Raw genomic sequence first — 22127 nt, forward strand, 5'->3', positions numbered from 1 at the left:
AATTAACATATAAGCCTCCAGACACTAGACTCAAACTCTCTGGAGATCTGCTTTGTGCGGGGGTTAGGCATATGTAACTGAGTCCTTGGTAAAAATAATTCTATAAATATAAGATCATTTTTTAAAATAATAAGCATTAGCAAATGTTGGTACTTTTAAAGTATTTAATAGTAAACAGCTTTGACCTCTTCGTGTAAGCACATCATAGCTCATGATCCTGTTTCTGATGTCACTGTTAATTTTTAATTAATACCTTTTTTTAGAGATCTGAAGTGATTTTACCTTTATTTCCTTCACGTTAAGCCAATCATTAAATTTCACAGTGATTCCTGGGGTGAGTCAGAAGGCGTCATTCAGAGTGATGGAGGCTGAGGCCTGGTTGGTCTCACTGGGGGAGCTGAAGGAGCACAGAGTGCCCTGCTGGCAGGTAGGTGATGTTCCGAGAGCAGGAGAGCTGGTAAGCAATTCCCTCTGCAGCTTCCAGCTTCCACAGCTCGATCGGGCCATCATCCCTGGAGGTGGCCAGCGAGTTGGCGATCAGATCAGCTCGGCTGCCTTGGAGTCCCCCTCAGCAGAGATGATGGCCACCTTCTTCTGCTGCAAATCCACTACAAATCTGGCTCTCTGCTCTCTCTGCTTCCTGCTGAGTTACCTGTTTAGCTTCCACCACCTCTGTGAACTCCTTCCCGAAGGTCAGATGTGTCAGGGACACGTCATCCAGGACGAGCCCAGATGTTGCTGCTCTCTCTGTGAGGTCATCGCTCACCTGCCTGGAAACCAGTTCTCGCTGGGTAATCAATCCTCCAGCATCGCGAATCGAGCCACCACCGACTTGAGGATCTCTGTGGTGATAGACGACAGCACCCGCTCATCATAGTCCTCACCAATGCTGGTGTAGATCTGAGGAAGCTGGCTGGCCACTGGCCGGAAGAGGATGTGTAGTGTGATGGTGACATTCTGCAAGTCTTTGCTAACAGTGATGACCCGCACATTCCGTGGTCGAGAGCGGCAGTCAAACATAATTGGCTTCTGTACCCAAGGGATGAGAAACTGAGTCCCTTCCACTACCAGTGTCCTGTACGCCACGGAATCGGTCAAAGACGACAGCTCTGTGTCCAGCATCCACGTTATGTAAAGCAGAGTTCACCACGCCCCCTGCAACTGCTAATGCCAGGCCGAACTTTCCGACTGACTCAAAGGCTTTGACAGCCATGATTTCTTCTATTGCTTCCACTCTGACCTCCACATGAATTCCCCCTAATTAATACTTTTAATCCTTGCTATGTATCCCTCCTCCCTTAGTGCTACTCAGCTACATGCTGGATAAATTCAATCTCCTTGCACAGAATTTAGGATTTGACAAGCCTACTTAACTCCCACTGCTAAGTTCTCTCTGTCAAATGCTACTCATTGCAACACCATCAAGCTTCCCTTAGAAACTTAGCTCCTTTATTCTTTTGCTACTTCAAATCCACATTCAAAAGCTCCACCAACAGGTTGCACAGGGGTTGATCATGACAAGAATATCAGTGTCTCAACACTGCGCTGTTCTTAATCAACTAGTAGACGTTTGGAATATCTAATACAGTCAGAATTTTCACCTTCAACGGTAAAATATAAACCTCAAGAAAAAAATTTTTTTCTTATAAACTTCATTTAGTCTGTCCATATATTAATCTGCCTGTCATGTGGTACGTTGATGTTGACAAAGGCCAATATAGGTTTCAACATAGAGGGCTTCCAAGGGCAGGTAGGGGGCATCAATTAAACTGTGATTAAACAAGCAGTGTACAAAGTGATTGTCAAAGATAGACAAACTTAAGCTTACAAAAGAGAAGGACCCTAACGCCACATACCAAGCAGAAGTGGATTTGACTGTGCAGTGGTTCCAATTGCCCTCTCAAGGCATAGCATGATCCATGTGTGCATGAAACATTTATTCTAGACCTACCTACATGCTAGCTTCTATGTGCATCCTTTCTTCTCAAAGAAATGTTGAAGTTCCTAAAAATAACAACCCCACTAGATGTTAGGTACCTGTTGTGAAGGGGCGGCGGTAGATCCGATGTGCAGATAGTCCTCATCTGCTTGACGTTCCTGAAAAGTTTCCCCAAGTCATTATTGTCAACAGATATTACAATAGATTTAGCCACAGTGTTACTTATTTAATTCGTTTTAATAAAATACTTTATTAGTTCTTTAAGAGTTTAATGCATGTAGTTTGATCATATTTACATCTTGCCATAGTGATAGTTAATATTTTGATAATTTGAAGAATATCCCACCAGATGCAAATAGTTTCAAATATATTATGCTTTTAAAAGATTATTTTAAGGTGTACTGAATTATTGAAACAGAAATGATCAAAAAAAAACGAGCTTCTCTGAACTAGAGGCTTCATTCAGATGATGTCAGTTGTTCCAATTAAATATTATATGGCCAAAGAAAGCTGGAGACCGTGCGGTTTATCTAGTGGTCATGTTATGTTAGCCTATAGTTCAGCCAGTTACTGAACACTCAAAGTTGTGGCCTTGAAATTGTCAACTTCAAGTCAGGCACTGTGCAGAAACTCCCTTAGGGCCATTGTGACTGATAGTCCATCATTGCTAGATCCATCCAATTCATCCTTGGCAGGAATGTTTCCCAGAGAGGAAATGACAGAATGCTCTTCTCGGAGCTTTGCTTCCGGATTTGCATGGCTTCGGTTTACAAACTTATCTGGAAATAATTCCTTAGTTGGTCAGCCCCATTTAGGAACTGCTTGGAATGGTTTGTTCCAGAACTCGCTGTTTCAAAGTTTTCATTGTATTGAGAAGCACATTGAAGTTGGGTAAATATTCTGCTTTCTGCTGCTTGGTAAAAATTGACTGAGTTTTAAAGCCATGAATAATTCTTGTCTGTATCAATGATCATGACAGTTGCCAAACAATAATTTTCTAGCTCTCTCATTCTCTCTAAATAGATTAGTTGCTTGAAGAAAACAAACAAAGAAAATGATTTGTCTTTTATTTATTTAGCAATCAATCCTTTACAATACTTTATTGCCGCTCTTTCATTACAATCCACATATACACCCTACCGGGTCACTGGACATTTCTTTAACCTGTTCCTGTGACCGTTGAAAATGGTCACTTTTGGAGTACTGCCTATCACATGAGTTCTTAGAAAAAAAACTACCTACATCTTTATTAAACATTCTATAAGATGAATTGATTGACTGGAATGCCAATGATTACATATAGCTGGCATTGTGCAGGTCCACAGACAAATCATCCTACATATCATAGGTTCCTGAGTAGCCAATCACTGCCTACCTCTGTGTATGACCTAACATCCTTGTCTCTATTAAGTAATTCCACTCAGAATGTACATACAAATCCATAGCTTTCACCAAACCCCAAATTTAAAATGTTATCAGATAGCATCAGAGGCCTATAACAGACATTTTTCTAATTTACTGTAACACACCCACCTTACAGTTCTACTAGTGTATTTTAAAAGTATCTTGCTTGAATATTGCCTTTTTTCTGTTATTATAAAATAATTCTGTTCTCATGGTAGAAAAATTACATTTGGAATAATAATAAACTGTGCTCACAGTCCGTAGTCAATCATATTTGACTCCGGAATATACTATCTCCTGTCCCACTTGAAGAGAGCTGTGCTTTGTTGGCATTGGAGAATGGGGGTGGAGGGTGGTGGTGGTGGTGGTGGTGGTGGTGGTGGTGATGATGATGATGATGATGATACTAGCTCATTGACTTACATGTTGTTTTGTGGTATTGGACATTCAACAAGGAGCCATGTTTTGTTTTGTTTTGTTTTGTTTTTTTAGTGGATAGAAAACTTCAGAAACCCAATTTGGCCCAGATTCTTTTGAAGCTTCTAGAAGAAGGCTTTTCCAGAGACTACACAATGGGAGATTTGGGATCTTTACTGTATATGCTCCAGCAAGAGAATAAATCTTCAGTTCGCATTTACTAAGGTTCATTCATTTCTCAGTCGCTTCCACTACCCCAAGGACCCCATTTATGTCACTCGTGTTTTAGACTCCTTTGCTGATTTGTCCTTATTCCCCTGACCTTAAGAGAATGAATTACTCTAGATTTAATACAGATTATTCTTCCCTGAATGTATCTAGTTTTTAGAGAATCTGACAAGGGGGGCCTAGCCTCAAGCATTGTAACACAATCTAGAATTTGGCCTTCCTAGGTGACGTTCTAACCCCATCACTTGTTGACTTTAAGTTAGATTGTAAGGAAGGTAGCCAACTTTTTATTCCTCCGTGCCTTCACTTTAAAATTAATATTGATCATACCGCCTTTACAGAATTACTCTATAGGCTAAGTCTACTTGTAGCTCATAATTAAAATTTATCATTATCCAGAAATACTGTAGTTTTCAGATCATTACCACTCGTATCTCTGCAAGTCTGACCTCCTCTTTACTCAGAAGTATTTTCATTGTCTGGATTGTTTAGTATTTACTGAATGTCTAACAGGCATCTGAAATTTAATACTCTACAGAGTAAAACATCATTGTCTCTATTGGTGTGTGTGTGTGTGTGTGTGTGTGTGTGTGTGTGTGTGTGTGTGTGTGTGTACGTGTGTGTGTTAGAAGGAGAGAAAGAGTCAGGACAGGAGAAAGAAACAGGACAAACAAGAAGAGAGAAACAGAGACAGAGAGAGATAGAAACAAGAAAATACCCCAGTAAGCTAGAAATATTGAGGTGTCAGCAGTGTGATTCTGATTCACATGCCTTCCGGCTTGAGACCTAGGAAGCACCAGTGTTTCTGGCACAGTGCAAAGACGGAAAAACAATTGATGTTCTTGCTCAAAATAAGCCAAGCAAGAGGAATGCAAGTTCCGCTTTTCACTCATTCAGGAGGCCATCTAATTGGAGGGTCCCATTATAAACCAAAGAGATGCACCTGCTATTTTTTTTTACCCAGCTAATACAAATGTCAGTCTCATTAAAAAAAAAAACTACCATCAAAGAAACACCCAGAATGGTGATGGACCATAATACTGAGGCCCCTGTGGCAGTCAAACTGACACATAAAACTAACCAGCACCACATACGCTCAAGACTTTGTTGAAATATCCTATTACAGAGAGTTTCTCTAGGCTGTGTGCATTACAGCCATACTCTACTTATCTCAATCTTATGTTTGAGTCTCACATGGTTTATTAAAACTTTATGTGCCGCCTTTTCCTTCCAACCCTCTGATGATGAGAGGTTCCGTGAAATCCCAGTTTTATTCATCCCTCCGTCTCTAACACCTCAAGGGAGTAGAACAATAGAAAACATATCCTGAAAGACAGATGAAGAACCCATACTTCACGTGCCATACACACTCCAAAAAAAGTAAGGTCTGTGTCTATCACAGAGACCAATAGGATCCTGAGGAACCTGCTCTCCCGCATGCAAACCTTTCTAGCATCTTTACAAGACAGCCATTGATGACATGGGGACACTGTTTATTGCTGCAGGCAATACATGATAAACAAATTTCTCCTTTAAAAAAAGACACATGATTCTCAGTGTTCAAATATATCAGTGCCACAGACTTTTTTAAAGATTTGTTCTGCATAACATTTTAGAACTTTAAAACCATCGAATTTTATTTTAATAAAAAATTTAGAAACTTTGGGTCTGGTTAATTTTGATATAAGATGCTGTTTTACTTGCAATTTTTTACAATAAACTTTTAATTAAAAAAGGGAAATATCACAAATGTTTACCAATTGCAAATGGTGATAATTTTATTTTGGAATTAAAAATAAATGAATCTGTTGATCTACTAAGAAAGGGTACAAACCTTGTATTTTTTTTCCATTTTTCAGTCAATAATTTATTTATTCACTTTACATGCCAATCATAGCCTCCCTCTCCTCCCAGTGCCACCCACCACATCCCCTTCCTGTTCCCCACTCCCCTTCCCCTTTGAGAAGGGGAAATGCCTACTGGGTATCAGTACACCCTGACTCAATGAGTCACTGCAGAATTGGCACATCCTTTCCCACTGAGGCCAGACAAAGCAGCCCAGTTAACAAAATGGATTCCACAAACAGACAGACAACAGAGTCAAGGATAAACCCTGCTCCTGTTGTTAGGGGACCCGCACGAAGACTGAGCAACACATCTGCTACATATGTGTAGGAGGCCTAAGTCAAGCCCATGTATGTTCTTTGGTGGGTGGTTCTTCTTTTAGGAGAAGTCTAGGTGAGTTGACTCTGTTGGACAACTTACAGAGTCCCTATCCCCTCCAAGTTCCTCAATCCTTCTCTCAATTCTTCCATAAGACTCCCCAAGCTCTGTCAAATAATTAGCTGTCGGTCTCTTCATCTGTTTCTGTGAGCTGTTGGGTGAAGCCTCTCAGTGAACAGTTCTGCTAGGCTCCTGTCTATAAGCATAACAGAGTATCGGTAACAGTGTAAGAGATTGGACCTGGGAGCCAAGGGGAAGCTCCAAGGCCTGACACTATTATTGATGTTATGGTGTGCTTGCTTACAGACAGGAAAATGGCATGACTGTCCTCCCAGAGGCCCAACAGGCAGCTGAAAAAGTCACAGATACACCCAAACTAATGGGCTGAAGTTGGGGAACCATCTGGTTGAATTGGGGAAAGGTTGGAAAAAGCAGAGGAGGAGGATGACCCCATAGGAAGATCAGCAATCTTAACTAACCCGGATCTCTGAGATCTCTTAGACACTGAACCACCAACCAGGCAGCATACACTAGCTGATTTAAGGTCACCAACACATATACAGCAGAGGACTGCCTGCTCTGACCTCATTGAGAGAAGACATTCCTAACCCTCGGGAGACTTGAGGACCCAGAAAGTGGGGAGGCATGGTGAGAGGTGGTGGGATGGTGGGGACATCCTTCTGGAGACAGGGGGGAGGGGGAATCAGATGAGGAACTGTGGAAGGGCCAGTCTGAGAGTGTATTCCTTTCTCTCTCTCTCTCTGTCTCTCTGTCTCTGTCTCTCTGTCTCTCTCTCTGTCTCTCTTCCCCCCCTCCTTCTTTTCTTCCTCCCTCTCTTTTTGTTTCTCCTAGTTGCCCATTTGACCTTGGTTATGGCTAATCTTATTCATGACTTCTGTCACAAACAGGAACTCTCCACATAGCATCTATGGTACTATGTATCTCCTTCAATCTTGCTTCAAAGCTACACACCTATGGAAACTGACTGGTGAACTGTCAGAAGGTGACTGTATAATACAGCAGAAATTTCATTTAGGTGACAAGTTTTCCAGAAAACATTAAAGCATATATTTTTATGCTTATCATCTGCCTGTTATTTTCAGAAGCATTCTGGGATGCTATAGCCACATGTGAGACTTTGATAACATTCCCATTATGTTCTTAACAAATGTAAAACTCGATTATTTCAAATCTGTTCAATTAATGCTCTGTTGCTTTCTCATGCTGGTCAGTCTTTTAAGCCCTTTGCAGAAGTAACAGAAGCTTAAATTATATAATGCTTAGTGTTTGAGAAGGGGGTACGCTTTGAAATGCTCAATTCCCTAAGTAAAGTAGTTGTGAAAACTGTTTTCATTTTCTTGATGATAATCCATCAATTTCTGCAGTACTTAAAATAATATAAAGTAGTTAAGCCATGGGGTTTCAAGACTTTCCTACCACTGGAAGTAAGCTTAACTTCTGTTTGGAAGGCTGTGAAAACATTTTTATACAAAGAAAATATTAATAACCTCAAGCATTTGGATAAGGACAGAATAATCCACATGCTTGTATGTTTAGCTCAACTTAGCATTCAACAAATGTTAAAAGTAGGGGGAAAACAAATAGCCCAATAGTCATTTAAAAAGAAAATCCTAGAAATAAAGTGTTTTTCTCAGTTGACTACTATAATAGTTTAAAGACAGTTTCAAAAGAGTCAAAATGCACTTCTCTAAGACATGGTCCCAGAAGAAACGCCTTGATTTTGTTTTGTGAGAAACAACCCAAGAAACTAGACAATAGACCCTAGGATTTTCTGATAACCTCAAAGATATTTTCACAAATTTTGCAGGTAGAGGCCAAGATCAGCAGCCTATGGTTGCCGAGTAAATCCAGCAAGAGGTGACCTGCTCTGGAATGGCCTTTGCATTTTTTTTTCCTCCATCTTTATTAACTTCGGTATTTCTTATTTACATTTCAATTGTTATTCCCTTTCCCGGTTTCCAGGTCAACATCCCCCTAACTCCTCCCCCTCCCTTTCTATATGGGTGTTTCCCTCCCCATCCTCCCCCCATTACTGCCCTCCCCCCAACAATCCCATTCACTGGGGGTTCAGTCTTGGCAGGACCAAGGGCTTCCCCTTCCACCGGTGCTCTTACTAGGATATTCATTGCTACCTATGAGGTTGGAGCCCAGGGTCAGTCTATGTATAGTCTTTGGGTAGTGGCTTAGTCCCTGGAAGCTCTGGTTGGTTGGCATTGTTGTTCATATGGGGGTCTCAAGCCCCTTCAAGCTCTTTCAGTCCTTTCTCTAGCCTGTCCCACATGTGGCCCATACATATACAGCCACCAAACTAGATAAGATGGATGAAGTAAAGAAGTTCTGGCTGACAGGAACTGGATGTAGATCTTTCCTGAGAGACACAGCCAGAATACAGCAAATACATAGGTGAATGCCAGCAGCAAACCACTGGCCTTTGCATTTTTAAAGGGTCAAACAAAAGAGGGATGGCAAGAAAGCGAAGGAAGAAGAGGCAGGGAGGAATGTGTGGCAGGTCTGTGCTGACTCACAGAGACTGACATATTTATTACCTACTGTTTTACAAAAAAGTAGTTTGTTGATCTTAATTCTGAAATATAGCCTAAGATTCCAAATTAGAATTTCCTTTTCTCTTATCACAAAAGAAATAAATCCCCATGTGGAGAATTAGCAACAAGAAAAAAACAGCTGTATTTAGAATATAAAATAACATAAATGATGCCCATTTAAAATAGGCAGCTAAGCCTGTAAGATTTTCAAGAAATTGTGGGTCAATTGATAAAACAGTCTAAAATAATTATTTGTAAAAGTACACACCAAAATCCCGGGCGAAGAGAGCGGACCACCCAGGAGTGCAGACATCACAAGACAGCAGGACAGACTGCCACCTCTGCACATCTTGGCCCACATCCCTAGTCCAAGGGGAAAATGCATGGTGCCTCTGGACACAGGGATATAGGAACAGACAGCCACTGATACACGCAGTTCTGGTCTGCGCCCAGGACCAAACTGATCCGGCCAAACAGCTCCCTGCACCCAAATCCCATAGGGGAGGAGCTGAAAGTGTGGATACTCCTGAGAAGTCAGAGGAGACTACCCTCTGCCTACAGTCCAGACCCAAGAGGGAATCTCATAGTGCCAACTGTGTCCTCTGGGTGCAAAGACCTACACAGGCAATAAGGGGCAGGACCCTTTGATTCCTGCCCACACCTAGAGCTGGAAGACAGTCTCCAGGAGCATTGCCACAGCTGAGAGCAGAGCACCTGTTCTCAGGAAAGGCTGAAAGAAAATAAGAAAACAGTTCTACAGGAGTGCTGACACAAAGGCCTACAGGAGGGACAAGTCACTCTGAGAAACAGCAAGAGAAGCAAACACCAGAGACAACCCAATGGCTAGAGGCAAGCACAGGAACCTAAGCAACAGAAACCAAGACTACTTGGCATCATCAGAGTCCAGTTCTCCCACCAAAGAAAATACTGGATATCCAAACACACCAGAAAAGCAAGATTTAGATTTGAAATCACATTTTTTGATAATGATGGAGGACTTTAAGAAAGACATAAAGAACTCCCTTAGAGAAATGCAGGAAAGCACAAGGAAACAAGTAGAAGCCCTTGGAGAGGAAACACAAAATCCCTGAAAAAATTACAGGAAAACACAACCAAACAGGTAAAGGAACTGAAAATGGAAATAGAAACAATAAAGAAAGCACAAAGGGAGACAACCCTGGATATAGAAAACCAAAGGAAGAGACAAGGAATCATAGATACAAGGATCACCAACAGAAAACAAGAGATAGAAGAAAGAATCTCAGGGGCGGATGATACCATAGAAAACATCAACACAACCATCAAAGATAAGGTAAAACATAAAAAGCTCCTAGCCCAAAACATACAGGAAATCCAGGACACAATGAGAAGACCAAACCTAAGGATAATAGGTATAGAAGAAGGTGAAGACTCCCAACTTAAGGAACAGTAAATATATTCGACAAAATTATAGAAGAAAACTTCCCTAACCTAAAGAAAGAGATGCCCATAAATGTACAAGAAGCCTAGAGGACTCCAAATAGATTGGACCAGAAGACAAATTCCTCCCGTCACATAATAGTTAAAACATCAAATGCACAAAACAAAGAAAGAGTATTAAAAGCAATAAGGGGAAAAGGTCAAGTGACATATAAAGGCAGACCTATAAGAATTACACCAGCCTTTTCACCAAAGACTATGAAAGCCAGAAGATCCTGGACAGATGTCATACAGACCCTAAGAGAACACAAATGCCATCCCAGGTTACTGTATCCAGCAAAACTTACAATTAACATAGATGGAAAAACCAAGATATTCCATGACAAAACCAAATTTACACAATATCTTTCTACCAACCCAGCCCTACAAAGGATAATAGATGGAAAACTCTGACACAAGGAGAGAAACTACACCATACAGAAAGCAAGAATATAATTCCTTGCAAGGAAACCAAAAGAGAGACAAACAAACATAATTCCACCTCTAACAACAAAAATAACAGGAAGCAACAATCACTATTCCTTAACACCTCTCAACATCAACGGACTCAATTCCGCAATAAAAAGACATAGACTAACAGACTGGATATACAAAGAGGACCCAGCATTTTGCTGCATGCAGGAAACACACCTCAGAGACAAAGACAAACACTACCTCAGAGTAAATGGCTGGAAAATGGTCCGAAGAAACAAGCTGGAGTCGCCATTCTAATATCAAATAAAATTGAGTTTCAACAAAAAGTCATTAAAAAAGATAAGGAAGGGTACTTCATATTCATCAAGAAAAAATCCACCAAGATGATCTCTCAATCCTAAATATCTATGCTCCAAATACAAGGGCTTCAAATGCAAGGGCACCTACATTCATGAAAGAAACCTTACTAAAACTCAAAGCACACATTGCACCTCACACGATAATAGTAGGACATTCCAACACCTTACTCTCATCACTGGACAGACCATAGAAACAGAAATTAAATAGAGACATAAAGAAACAACAGAAGTCATGAACCAAATGGATTTATAGAACATTCCATCCTAAAACAAAAGGATATAACTTCTTCTCAGCAACTCATGGAACTTTATCTAAAATTGACCATATAATCCATAACAAAGCAGGCTTCAACAGATACAGGAAGATAGAAATAATCCCATGCATCCTATCAGATCACCATGTACTTAGACTGGTCTTCACTAACAACAATAAAAACAGAAAGCCCACATATACATGGAAGTTGAACAATGCTCTACTCAATGACAACTTGGTCAAGGAATAAAGAAAGAAATTAAAGACTTAAAATTCAATGAAAATGAAGATACAACCTTCCCAAACTTATGGGACACAATGAAAGCTGTACTAAGAGGAAAACTCATAGCTCTGATTGCTGAAGAAAGAAACAGGAGAGAGCATATATCAGCAGCTTGACAGCACACCTAAAAGCTCTAGAACAAAAAGAAATAAGTAAACCCAAGAAGAGTAGAAGATGGGAATTAATCAAACTCAGAGCTGAAATCAACCAAATAGAAAAACAAATACAAATCTTCCTTTAAGTAAGATCTTCTATACCTTTAGTATGGGTATCCAAAGAAGGAATTTAAAAATGAGAAAAGGGCATGTGCTAAAGATTGCTACAGTGTTAGGAATTTTAAATCTGAATAAATGAGATAACCCTTATGTTTTAGAAATAGGAACGATATAAAATTGAAGAAAAGTAAATGCTAATTTATACCTGGATAGAGTGAATGTAATGTTAATGAACAATAAATAGCCAGGGGGAGAGAAAGTTAGTTTTCCTCTTTTAAAAAGCACAATTTTATATTTTTAAATGCTCATGCACATGCTTGTGTGCTTGTGTGTGTGTATGTGCATGTGTGCATGTGTGTGTGCATGTGCATGTGTGTGTGCATGCACTTATGTGTCTGTGTGTGTGCATATGCATGCATGCATGTGTGCGTGCTGTCCATGCGTGCACGTGTGTGTGTGTGTGTGTGTGTGTGTGTGTGTGTGTGTGTGTGTGTGTGAGAGAAAGGGGAGGTTAGGACAACTACTAACATCTACCTCATTTAATGCATGGTCTCTCATTGGTATGGGTCTCTCCAATCAGGATAAGCCTCTTGCCATCTGTCTTAGTTAGAGTTTTGTTGCTGTGAACAGACACCATGATCAATAAAGGACAACATTTAATTGGACTGGCTTACAGGTTCAGAGGTTCAGTCCATTATCATCAAGGCAGGAGCATCGCAGCATCCAGGCAGGCATGGTGCAGGAGGAGCTGAGTTCTCCATCTTCACCCGAAGGAAGCCAGGAACAGACTAAGCATCCTCAGGCAGCTAGGATGAGTATTTCCAAGCCCATCCCATAGTGACACACATCCTCCATAAGGCCACACCTTCTAATAGTGCCCCTCCCTGGGCCAAGCATATGCAAACCATCACACCATCCTTCTATCTCTGCATCTCCGGCATGGAATTGCAAGCATTGTCCATCATGAACTGGTTTTTCTGTGTAGGTTCTGGGAACAAAACTCACCAATTAGTAGTGGCAAAGTAAAGGGTTTACTGACTGAAGCCCCTACCAGTCCCAACAATTACATAGTTACTAGACTTTTTAGCATCAGCAACTGTGTCTAGAGAAATTGGAATACAGTCAATAGCTGAAAGAACTTATTAGAGATCCATACTTTGGTAGCCTTTTATTCTAGATTAGGGGAAAGAAATTGGCATAGATGGGGCTATTATAAGGACTATAAAAATATGAGGTTTATTAAAAGAGTTAAAGCCAGGAGGAAAGGATGAGAAGTGAGAGTCATGTAGGTTACAGAGTCTACAGAAGCATCAATGTATGTATTAGTATCTTATAGCTTCCATAACAAGACATACAGATTATATGTCTTGTTATGTCTTCAGCTATTGACTGTATTCCACTCAGTTCTCATAGCTCTATGAGAGCTCTATGAGTGGGTAACAGGACTGACTTCTGGAACAACGATTCTGCATTCATAGCTTCCACCTGTGTCCTCACAGAACTTTTTCATGAAGCACATGCACACCTATTGTCTCTTCGTTCTTTATTAGTGTCTTTTTGATCTGACACATGATCCCATAGTTCAAACTCTTCAACTGATGTCTTTCACTGTTCTTACAGGCATCTCCCAAATCTGTAACATATTCAAGGGTTGGCACTCAAGTATTCTCCCATGCATAAGAGTACTCCTTTCCTTCTCGTGCTCTCAACTGTAAGAAATGCCAAGCCAAACACTTGTGCCTCATCTTTCCCTTTCTTCTACTTTTCTGTTTTCCAAATCAGAAGCTCCCACGGGGATTAGCATCTCCATGTCTTTTTCTGGTATGATTTCTCCTATTCATTGTTACATTCTCTCTTGGAGGACAGCTCAGCCTTACTTGCATGTCTTTTATTTCACACAGCAAATACCATTAGAGCCTGTTTACTGCCCCTCCCGTCCACCCTACTTGCAGGAATTGTAAAGTGTTCTCTAGTTCTCCAGCTGTTCTTGGTGAGGGTGCAATCTGAATTTATGAGAAAGACCAAATTCACCAAAGAAGCTTGCCGCCCCATAGCACGTAATAAAAGACACCAAGCACTGGTTTCCTCCTAAGGACTCTGCTTCACTCTGATGACGGAGCCTTAGTCACTTGTCTTGTTACATAGCTTCAGAACCAACCGTGAACCCTTCACTTACTTTTTGATGTTAATTGTATTGTGGGACTTCTCCTGGGAAGAGTGACCAAATATCTCTTCATCCATTATCAAATAATGCCATACCAAAGACTGTTTACCTTGGTGAACCACTGAGTTTATTATAGCTACTAAAGCAGAGACAACTTAAGGACAGCTTTATCACTAAAAAGTCCACTCCAGTACAGATGGGGACTCATGGAAGCTATGTTTTCTCATGTAGTCAACTGGAGAAGTTGACTTCTCCTCTCCCAAGCAACTGTTACTGCTTATGTATCCTGAAGGGGTAAGCTGTTGAATCTTCTAATTTCCTAAGTGTCCTGACCCTAGTTAGTTCCTTGAGTTTCTGAGCTTGTTTGTTTCTGGAGTCCTATGAGTTTACCTCTAGGGAAGAATAACTTAATGGTTTGCATATGTGACTTTATTCCAGGTCAAGTCCAGATGAATGGTTTGTTATATGTTTAAGGGAAGGAGTATTTGTGCTTTTTTTATTTTATTTTTTTATTAACTTGAGTATTTCTTATATACATTTCGAGTGTTATTCCCTTTCCCGGTTTCCAGGCAAACATCCCCCTCCCCCCTCCCCTTCCGTATGGGTGTTCCCCTCCCAACCCTCCCCCCATTGCCGCCCTCCCCCCAACAGTCTAGTTCACTGGGGGTTCAGTCTTAGCAGGACCCAATTGTGCTTTTATTTCAATGTTATTTTTAGGATTTGAATTCCATTGAAATTTGATATGGATTTTTAAGATAGATTTTTTTGTTATTTTTTTAAATGCTGTTAGGATCTTGATAAGATTGTGTTGAATCTGTAAATTTCTTAAAAATGTATTTATAAAACTATTTTATGTACATTTTAACAGTATTAATTATAAGAATAAATGAAAATGTCTTTTGTTTATTTGACTCTTCTTCAAATATTACATCAATATTTAGTAATTTTCAGTGTATAAATATTAAACTTCTGAAATTAAGTTTATTTCTAAATTTTATTTTTCATATAATTTTAAATATGTTAATTTTCTTAATTGGAATAATTTTATATGGGATAATTTTCATAATTTTATTTAAAAATAACTAGCTCTGCAAAAAATATTTTAAAGTCTGTTATATGATCACTACTTATATGACTCATCTATCAAAGACCCTAGGTCAAGGATTCAGGGACATATGACTTATTTGACAGAGAAAGAAGTACACAGCTCATGCAATTTAAACAGATAATGGATGTCTACACTGTTCTGACTGGATTTAGTTTCTGCTTAGCTAGGTAGGAGACAGTGTGGTACATTGACACATAGTATTCAGCCTTTAGCCGAGAGCTCACTGGTGGAAGTCTCCTGCCAAAAGCAATAGTTTTTTTAATCAGATATATGACAGGAAGAGGAAGACTCTGGCTGCTAAAGAGAACCTTCAGGGAGAGAGAAGAACCAGGAGGGTATACAGGAACATTTCTGTTGGCCTCAGATACCTTGACATATATATTTAGTGTCATGTGCATGATCTTCTACTGGTCCAAAGTGGCACATGTCTTCTCTCCCTCTTCTGCTCTGACTGATACACTCTAGATTGCTGTAACTGCTCAGAATTTGAAGTCAGGCTTGATTTGGTGAGGAAAGAATCCTGAAACTGGAAAGGGAGTAAACAACTTCTGAAACTAATGGATTCACATGACTTACCTACACAGAAAATATCTGTGTACAAAAACACTCTAAATTTTTCTTTAGAGAGCTCCCTCCCTACCACCATAATAGTCTCAATCCATATGAATCACAGTAGGCATAAACATTTAATTAAATTGTTGAGATGAACGTCGTTTACACTGAGCATCAACAATATTTTCTGTAATGGGATAGATAGGAAATATTTCAGACATTGTGAACTACTATGAAAGAGGTAACTAGTCACATAACAAGGTAAAAATACATATACATATGTATGTATATTATATACAATATATAATATATGTATATATAATTTTAAAGTCAAAGTATATTATATATGATCACTAACTCTGTGACTCATATATCAAAGATCCTAAATCAAAGATTCAAGAACACATGGAATACATACACACACACACAATGTGTGTGTGTGTGTGTGTATACAAAGTTTAACATGTAACAACTGAGTATGCTTTTAATAAAGGTATACTAATGTGAAAATTAACACTACTTTTGTATTGGGGCAGGTTAGTATTTCACTTAAATGGAATTATATCAATCTTTCTCATGGTCAAAATAAGCTATAAATATTCCTCTGTGACCATTGATCTATAATAAGATTTTGCTCAATTCCTCTTTTAAAATGTCCTTTCATATGATAGACATTACCACATACTGATATTAATTCATAAGCATATAATTTTAATTGAGTATATCCATCATTGGGAAGGCACTTATAAATTCTATTAGGTTCTTCGCTTTGATACCTGTCTTTCACTATGTCACGACAATGTTGATTAATCACATCCAATTAAACATGAGGTAGGAGCACTTCAATTGGATTTTGATATATAAAAATTCCTTTTTTACTCATTTTGCGGCTAGAAAATGTGACAAGAACTATATTAGATGTATTTGGATAATACATTGTTACAGATTTGTCTGAGATTAGGAATTTTTCCCGTCCGCTTTTCAACAAAACAGCAAGTATGTAATATGTGTTGACATTACTTACAATTCTAGGAATGTTAGCTCTTACCAAGGTAACTTTATAGTGGCTTTATGTAACACCAGCACTCTTCTGCCTTGTGAGTTCCTCACACTGTAAATTTCATGACACAATATTATCAAGCCTTCAGGAAAAAGAAATTAATTCCCAAAGCATGCAATGTTCCTTAACAGCCAAATTTTATTTTTTGTGTTGGAAAAACTTTTGACATCAGGCATAAGATTTAACAATTACCATGAAACTTCACTCCTGCTAAGCTGTCAGATTTGCTATGGTAGGGCAAATCAGGATAATTGGCTAGTATCTGTTCATAAAAAGAACAGTGATTAATTTCAGAACAATGAATGGTATTTGGTCAACACCACCAACTTAATAACAATTGGTAGGTTCAAATATTTCTTGCAATGACTATATAATTTATAATACCGTGAGCAGCCACATGCTCTAAATATCTGGTCAATTTCGGGAGCTTTACATTTTTTTCTCACAAAACTATTTCTCTGTATATCAGCATCTTCATGGATAATACCACTTATCATATTCTACTTCAGGTTATACTAACCCCTTCCCATAAATTCCTTTAAAAATGGAGAAAAACAAGAAAAAAACCAACTATTTACCTGTTAATGTTCTATACGTGTTGTTCTTTCTTCTCTCCTAGCTCGGGGCTGTATTCTTAAAAAACAAAAACCAAAATAAAGCAAAACAAATAACAAAGCAGTTTGGTAACATCTGTCAAGTAACCAAGTAACCAAGTTATCTACTCGAAATTGTTTTCCTTCTTTTATTGACTGTTGACGTTGTTCCAAACATTATTAACTTCTCAGGCAGCTGTTCATCCCACAGACCTACAACCGCAAACAACCCTTTTATTCTAAGCACATTTCTTTGGTTATTGTCATCAAACACGACTTCAACTCATGATTTTTTAGCTGAGTTTACAGATACGCCATTTGCAAGTTTATTTTGGTTAGTGCTTTCTGTTAACTTCTCCCTGATGGGAAAAATAAAAATCAACCACAATGAAATATTTCCCTTTAAATTTTTCTGGTTTAACTGTGTATTACTTTCTTGTGCATTGACAATATTGTAATGAATATTTATTCTACTAATGCCACTCACTGTCCCTTGTAGCTTTTTTAGACAACTACATTGGATGGTAAACATGGTGTTTTGACACTAAACTCACTAATAAATAATTCACAACCTACCATGTTTTAAAAGTGAGACATAATGTATTAGGTTCCTGCGGCTATTATAAAAAAATGCCATAAAACCAGTGGATTTCATTAACACAAATTATTTCACTCTAGTTTGGGGAACAAGTCTGAAATGAACTAAATCTAAGACAGCTATAGAGAGTTACTGCTAAGGACTTCAGGGAAGGATCGTCCTTACCTCTTCCCACTGTTGGAGGCTGTTAGAACAACTCTACTGGGGATGGCATCTCTCCACTCTGTTTCTGTTACTACGTCACCTAATCTATCACTTCCCTATGTCTCTTTTATAATCACCATTATCATTTCACTGAAGACACCAGGTAACTAAGGAAAATCTTCTAATCCTAAAATCCCCTATAGGGAGGTCACATCTACCTTATAAGATTACATAAGGAAATTAGGACATCAAAATTGTTGTGATATTAACACTGGCATGTGTTTAAATATACTGATCTCATTCTGACATAATGGACATACACTGAGAAAGGAAACATATAGGTCTTACAGAATAAGAAGCATTTGAAGTGCTGACAAGTTACAAGTGCATCATTTCTTAAGCTGATGAGAATGCTAATAGACTATTTCTTACAATTCAACTCTACTTGGGTAGTAAGAAAGCTGCCAACGGTGATTTGTAAATGAGCATGGGTGGCTATATGTCACATTGAAATCTAAGTTTCATAAAAGTTGTGTAAATCAAGAAATTTTGGGAGGCTGAGGAAATGATGTTGATGATAAAATGCCCAACAACAATAACAATAATATGACATTCAAAACTAAGAAAGCTTGCATGGAAACTTTGCTTTTTTATTTCCTCATGTCACATCTGAAGATCTGGAGCCCTCTAAATTTCCTGTCAAACCCTTTAAAGAATTCATTTTAGTCTAGAAAATTTCAATATTTTGTCATACAGTCTCATTTCTCTTGTGTCTGACTTATTCCCATAGTATAGTGGTTTTCAACCTTCCTAATGCCTAGTAACAAGTTACATAATCCTCCAAGTTTTGCCAGGTTATATGCCTGAGTAAAGTACCTGTACACTTTAATGCTCAAGCTCCCCTTTGTTGTTATGCAAAGAAGGTGAAAGGCAGGGTCAGCCTATGGTCTTCCAAGTGATATGTGCATGAACCATTACTGACAATCACATGTTCCTTTCAAAGCTCCACTTTGTGAACATTCAAAACAGTATAGTAGTAAAATTAACGGAGAGATATGATGTAGATCTGGCTCTTGTTTATCAATGAAATAGACAGTACAATTAGAACGAAGTTAAATTTTAAATTAATAAGAACACCTTTAAATCCCTCTAGATATCAGTCACCTTTGTCCCAGTCTTAGAGTTTTCCTATGTGACCTCAAGGATTTCAACACACCTCACCTTTCTGCATGGTAACCCGAGAGACGAGTCAACAGAAATGAAGATTTTACAGTCACTTGTCTTCTGTCCTGGGCCACGTGGGACACATGAACTAATTTGTGGAATGAAGGACAGTTCTCACAGTTGTCAGCTCACCAAAACAAACAGAAGAAATTCATAAGGGTTTCAGTCACTTCTCATAACCTATCCTAGATGGTATTGACTCCTTTGTAAGAGTACCACAAGTCACCAATGATGTTTCTACTTATAAATAGGTGATCATGGATATGACTCTCTGTGTATGTGTGTGTGTGTGTGTGTGTGTGTGTGTGTGTGTGTGTGTGTGTGTGTTCATGTCCCACTGGGTGTTTGTTATGCAGGGAACTTTATCATTTGTAGAGTTTCAGGTTGCTAATAGAAGCGTCTCTACACATGTCACCTTTCCTTCTCTAGAACTGCCTACACCCTCATTTGACTTGCATTTTCCACCCTATTACTACAGTTACATATATATTAAAAAGTAATAAAAAATCATACCCAATTGAAAAAAATTACAAAAAGATAATGTTTCTCTCGTCAGTTCTGATTAGCTCTAATCTGGCTCTCCAGAAGGAAAGGACATGACATTGAACATCGAGTCTCTATTCAGAAAGCTGATCCTTAATAGTGCTGAGAGAGGGGAAAAAAGGATTCTTTTGATCTTGTATTTTAATCTTAAATTTTAATTTGCCCATAAAAATTTAATAACTGTCCTCTAGGTTTCAAAGTGAATAGAATTAAATATTTTGCCCACGCTGCATATTACACATGTAACTTAAGATTCTTTTGTGTCTGCAAGAGCTTTGAAGCCAGCTTATTAAATTAGTAATGACCACTGGTCAAGGGATATCAACCTTTTTGTACACTTTTGAGCCTTGACCACACATCAAAAACACAAACTAAATTCTTCTTTGTTCAGAATCATAATATAATGATGTGACTGTGATTTAATAAACTCTGTGTTTCATGTGGCATTGCAAATAACCACCTCTTACTTTTTTAGGCTCTGTGTACCACATACTAATTAACAGAGGCATCACTCAATACAGTATACTTTTCAAGAGGCTAATGATCAATTTATAGCACTATAAAATAGACTCATCACTAATCTGTGGGGACTATGTCCCCAAACTACCAGTGGGTGTTTGAAACCGTCGACAGTGGCAAAGCTTATCCATGCTGTATTTCCACCTTGTACTACTTTTTCTTATGCATACATCTGTGATAAAGATTCATTTATAAATGAGAAACACTAAGATATCAACAATAACAAATTATCAAATAGTACTATTATGTAAAGCTTCTCTGACAAATCCTTTCTCTCCTGTTGGGTTAGGTGAACCCAAGCAGAGCAATATCACAAGAGGGAATGTGAGAGCAATGTTAGCTATTTAATGGTCCAAAGGAGAGTAGAATATAGAGTTTGGATCTACTAGACAAAAGGAAAATTCACATGTGAAAGAGGACTGATGTATGAGATACCATCACATAGCTAGGGGCAGCATACAAGATAAAACCTCCATTTTTATGTGATTATTCATTTACAGTTCTTGAGTCGTGATAAACTAAAAATAGGTGAAGTGTGGAAAGTGAAACTACACAAAAAGGAGGAGAGTATTGTAGCATAACCCTATCCCTGTATTCCTGAACTAAAAAATTAGTACCCAGAGCACCAATCCAAGCCTCTTTAGAAGTAGTTTGCCTTTGTGACTTGATTTTAGTTTTATAAGAAGATGGTGATTTAAAATTAGAAATGTGTTTTAAGACATCATCTTCTGTTCCTCTGAACTGTATAAGAGGCAAGATGAGTTGTGCGTGTGTGTGTGTGAAAGAGAGAGAGAGAGAGAGAGAGAGAGAGAGAGAGAGAGAGAGAGAGAGACTAATGAAGAATTAGAAACACATCAAAACATATAGGCCTGATTACTGTCTTGAGGAAGGAAGAAGTTTCAAGGAGAACCTCAGTATAAAGGATATTCCAAGGCAATCTTGAGGGATTATAGCATTAGGGAGGATGGGATGAGCATGGGATGGGAACTCAGGGATTCCGAGCTGTTGAGAAAAATATTTCACATATTCTCAGTATAATTGCTCTTCGTGCTCTGGGGAAAAAAACTAACTCAGTTTTCAATTTTTCTATTTTAAAATTGTCATTAATACATCAATTTTCTAATTTTGATGAAATCTAATTTATCATTTTTCTTTCTTTAATAATCCTATTAGCATGTGCCATCTGAGGAAGATTTTCCTAACCTGAGATAATAAATATTTTCTCTTAACCTTTCTTCTAAAGGTTTGGGGATTTTTGGTTTTGCATTTATGTTAAAGATTAGTTGAAAAATGTGTATAAAGATGCAAACTATGCTTCTGAGGACTTTTTTTATCACATTGCTTAAATGCTTTCTCATCTGAATTTTCTATGTCCTTTTGCTTAAAATCAATTGGCCATTCAACTTAAGACTCATCCCATATGAGAGAATCGATTCATGACATTGTTAATGATCTCCTGCTATTCTTGCAGATAGGAACTTACCATACAGTCTCCCGAGAGGCTTCGTCCAGCATCAGATGGAAACAGATGCACAGACCCACATCCAAACATCAGGCAGAGCTCTGGAGAGTTATAGAAGAGTGCCGTAGATAGAATTCAGTGAGCCAAATGGGGTCACGGACACCACGAAAGCTCATCTGAAAGCTCTAGAACATAAACAAGCAAATTCACTCAAGATGAGTAAACAGCAGGAAATAATCAAACTCAGGGCTGAAATCAACCAGGTAGAAACAAAAAGAACTATACAAAGAATCAACAAGACCAGGAGCTAGTTCTTTGAAAAAATTAACAAGATAGATAAACCCTTAGCCAGACTAACTAGAGAGCATAAAAACAGTATCTA

General features: G+C 38.5%; 1 pseudogene; it reads right to left on the reverse strand.

Moving 5' to 3' along the window:
* Positions 1-308: 308 nt before the first annotated feature.
* Phb1-ps7 (prohibitin 1, pseudogene 7) lies at positions 309-1213 on the reverse strand (annotated as a pseudogene).
* Positions 1214-22127: the final 20914 nt, after the last annotated feature.

This window comes from Rattus norvegicus, chromosome 10, assembly GCF_021556685.1.
Source record: "Rattus norvegicus strain SHRSP/BbbUtx chromosome 10, alternate assembly SHRSP_T2T, whole genome shotgun sequence".
Taxonomy (NCBI): Eukaryota; Metazoa; Chordata; class Mammalia; order Rodentia; family Muridae; genus Rattus; species Rattus norvegicus.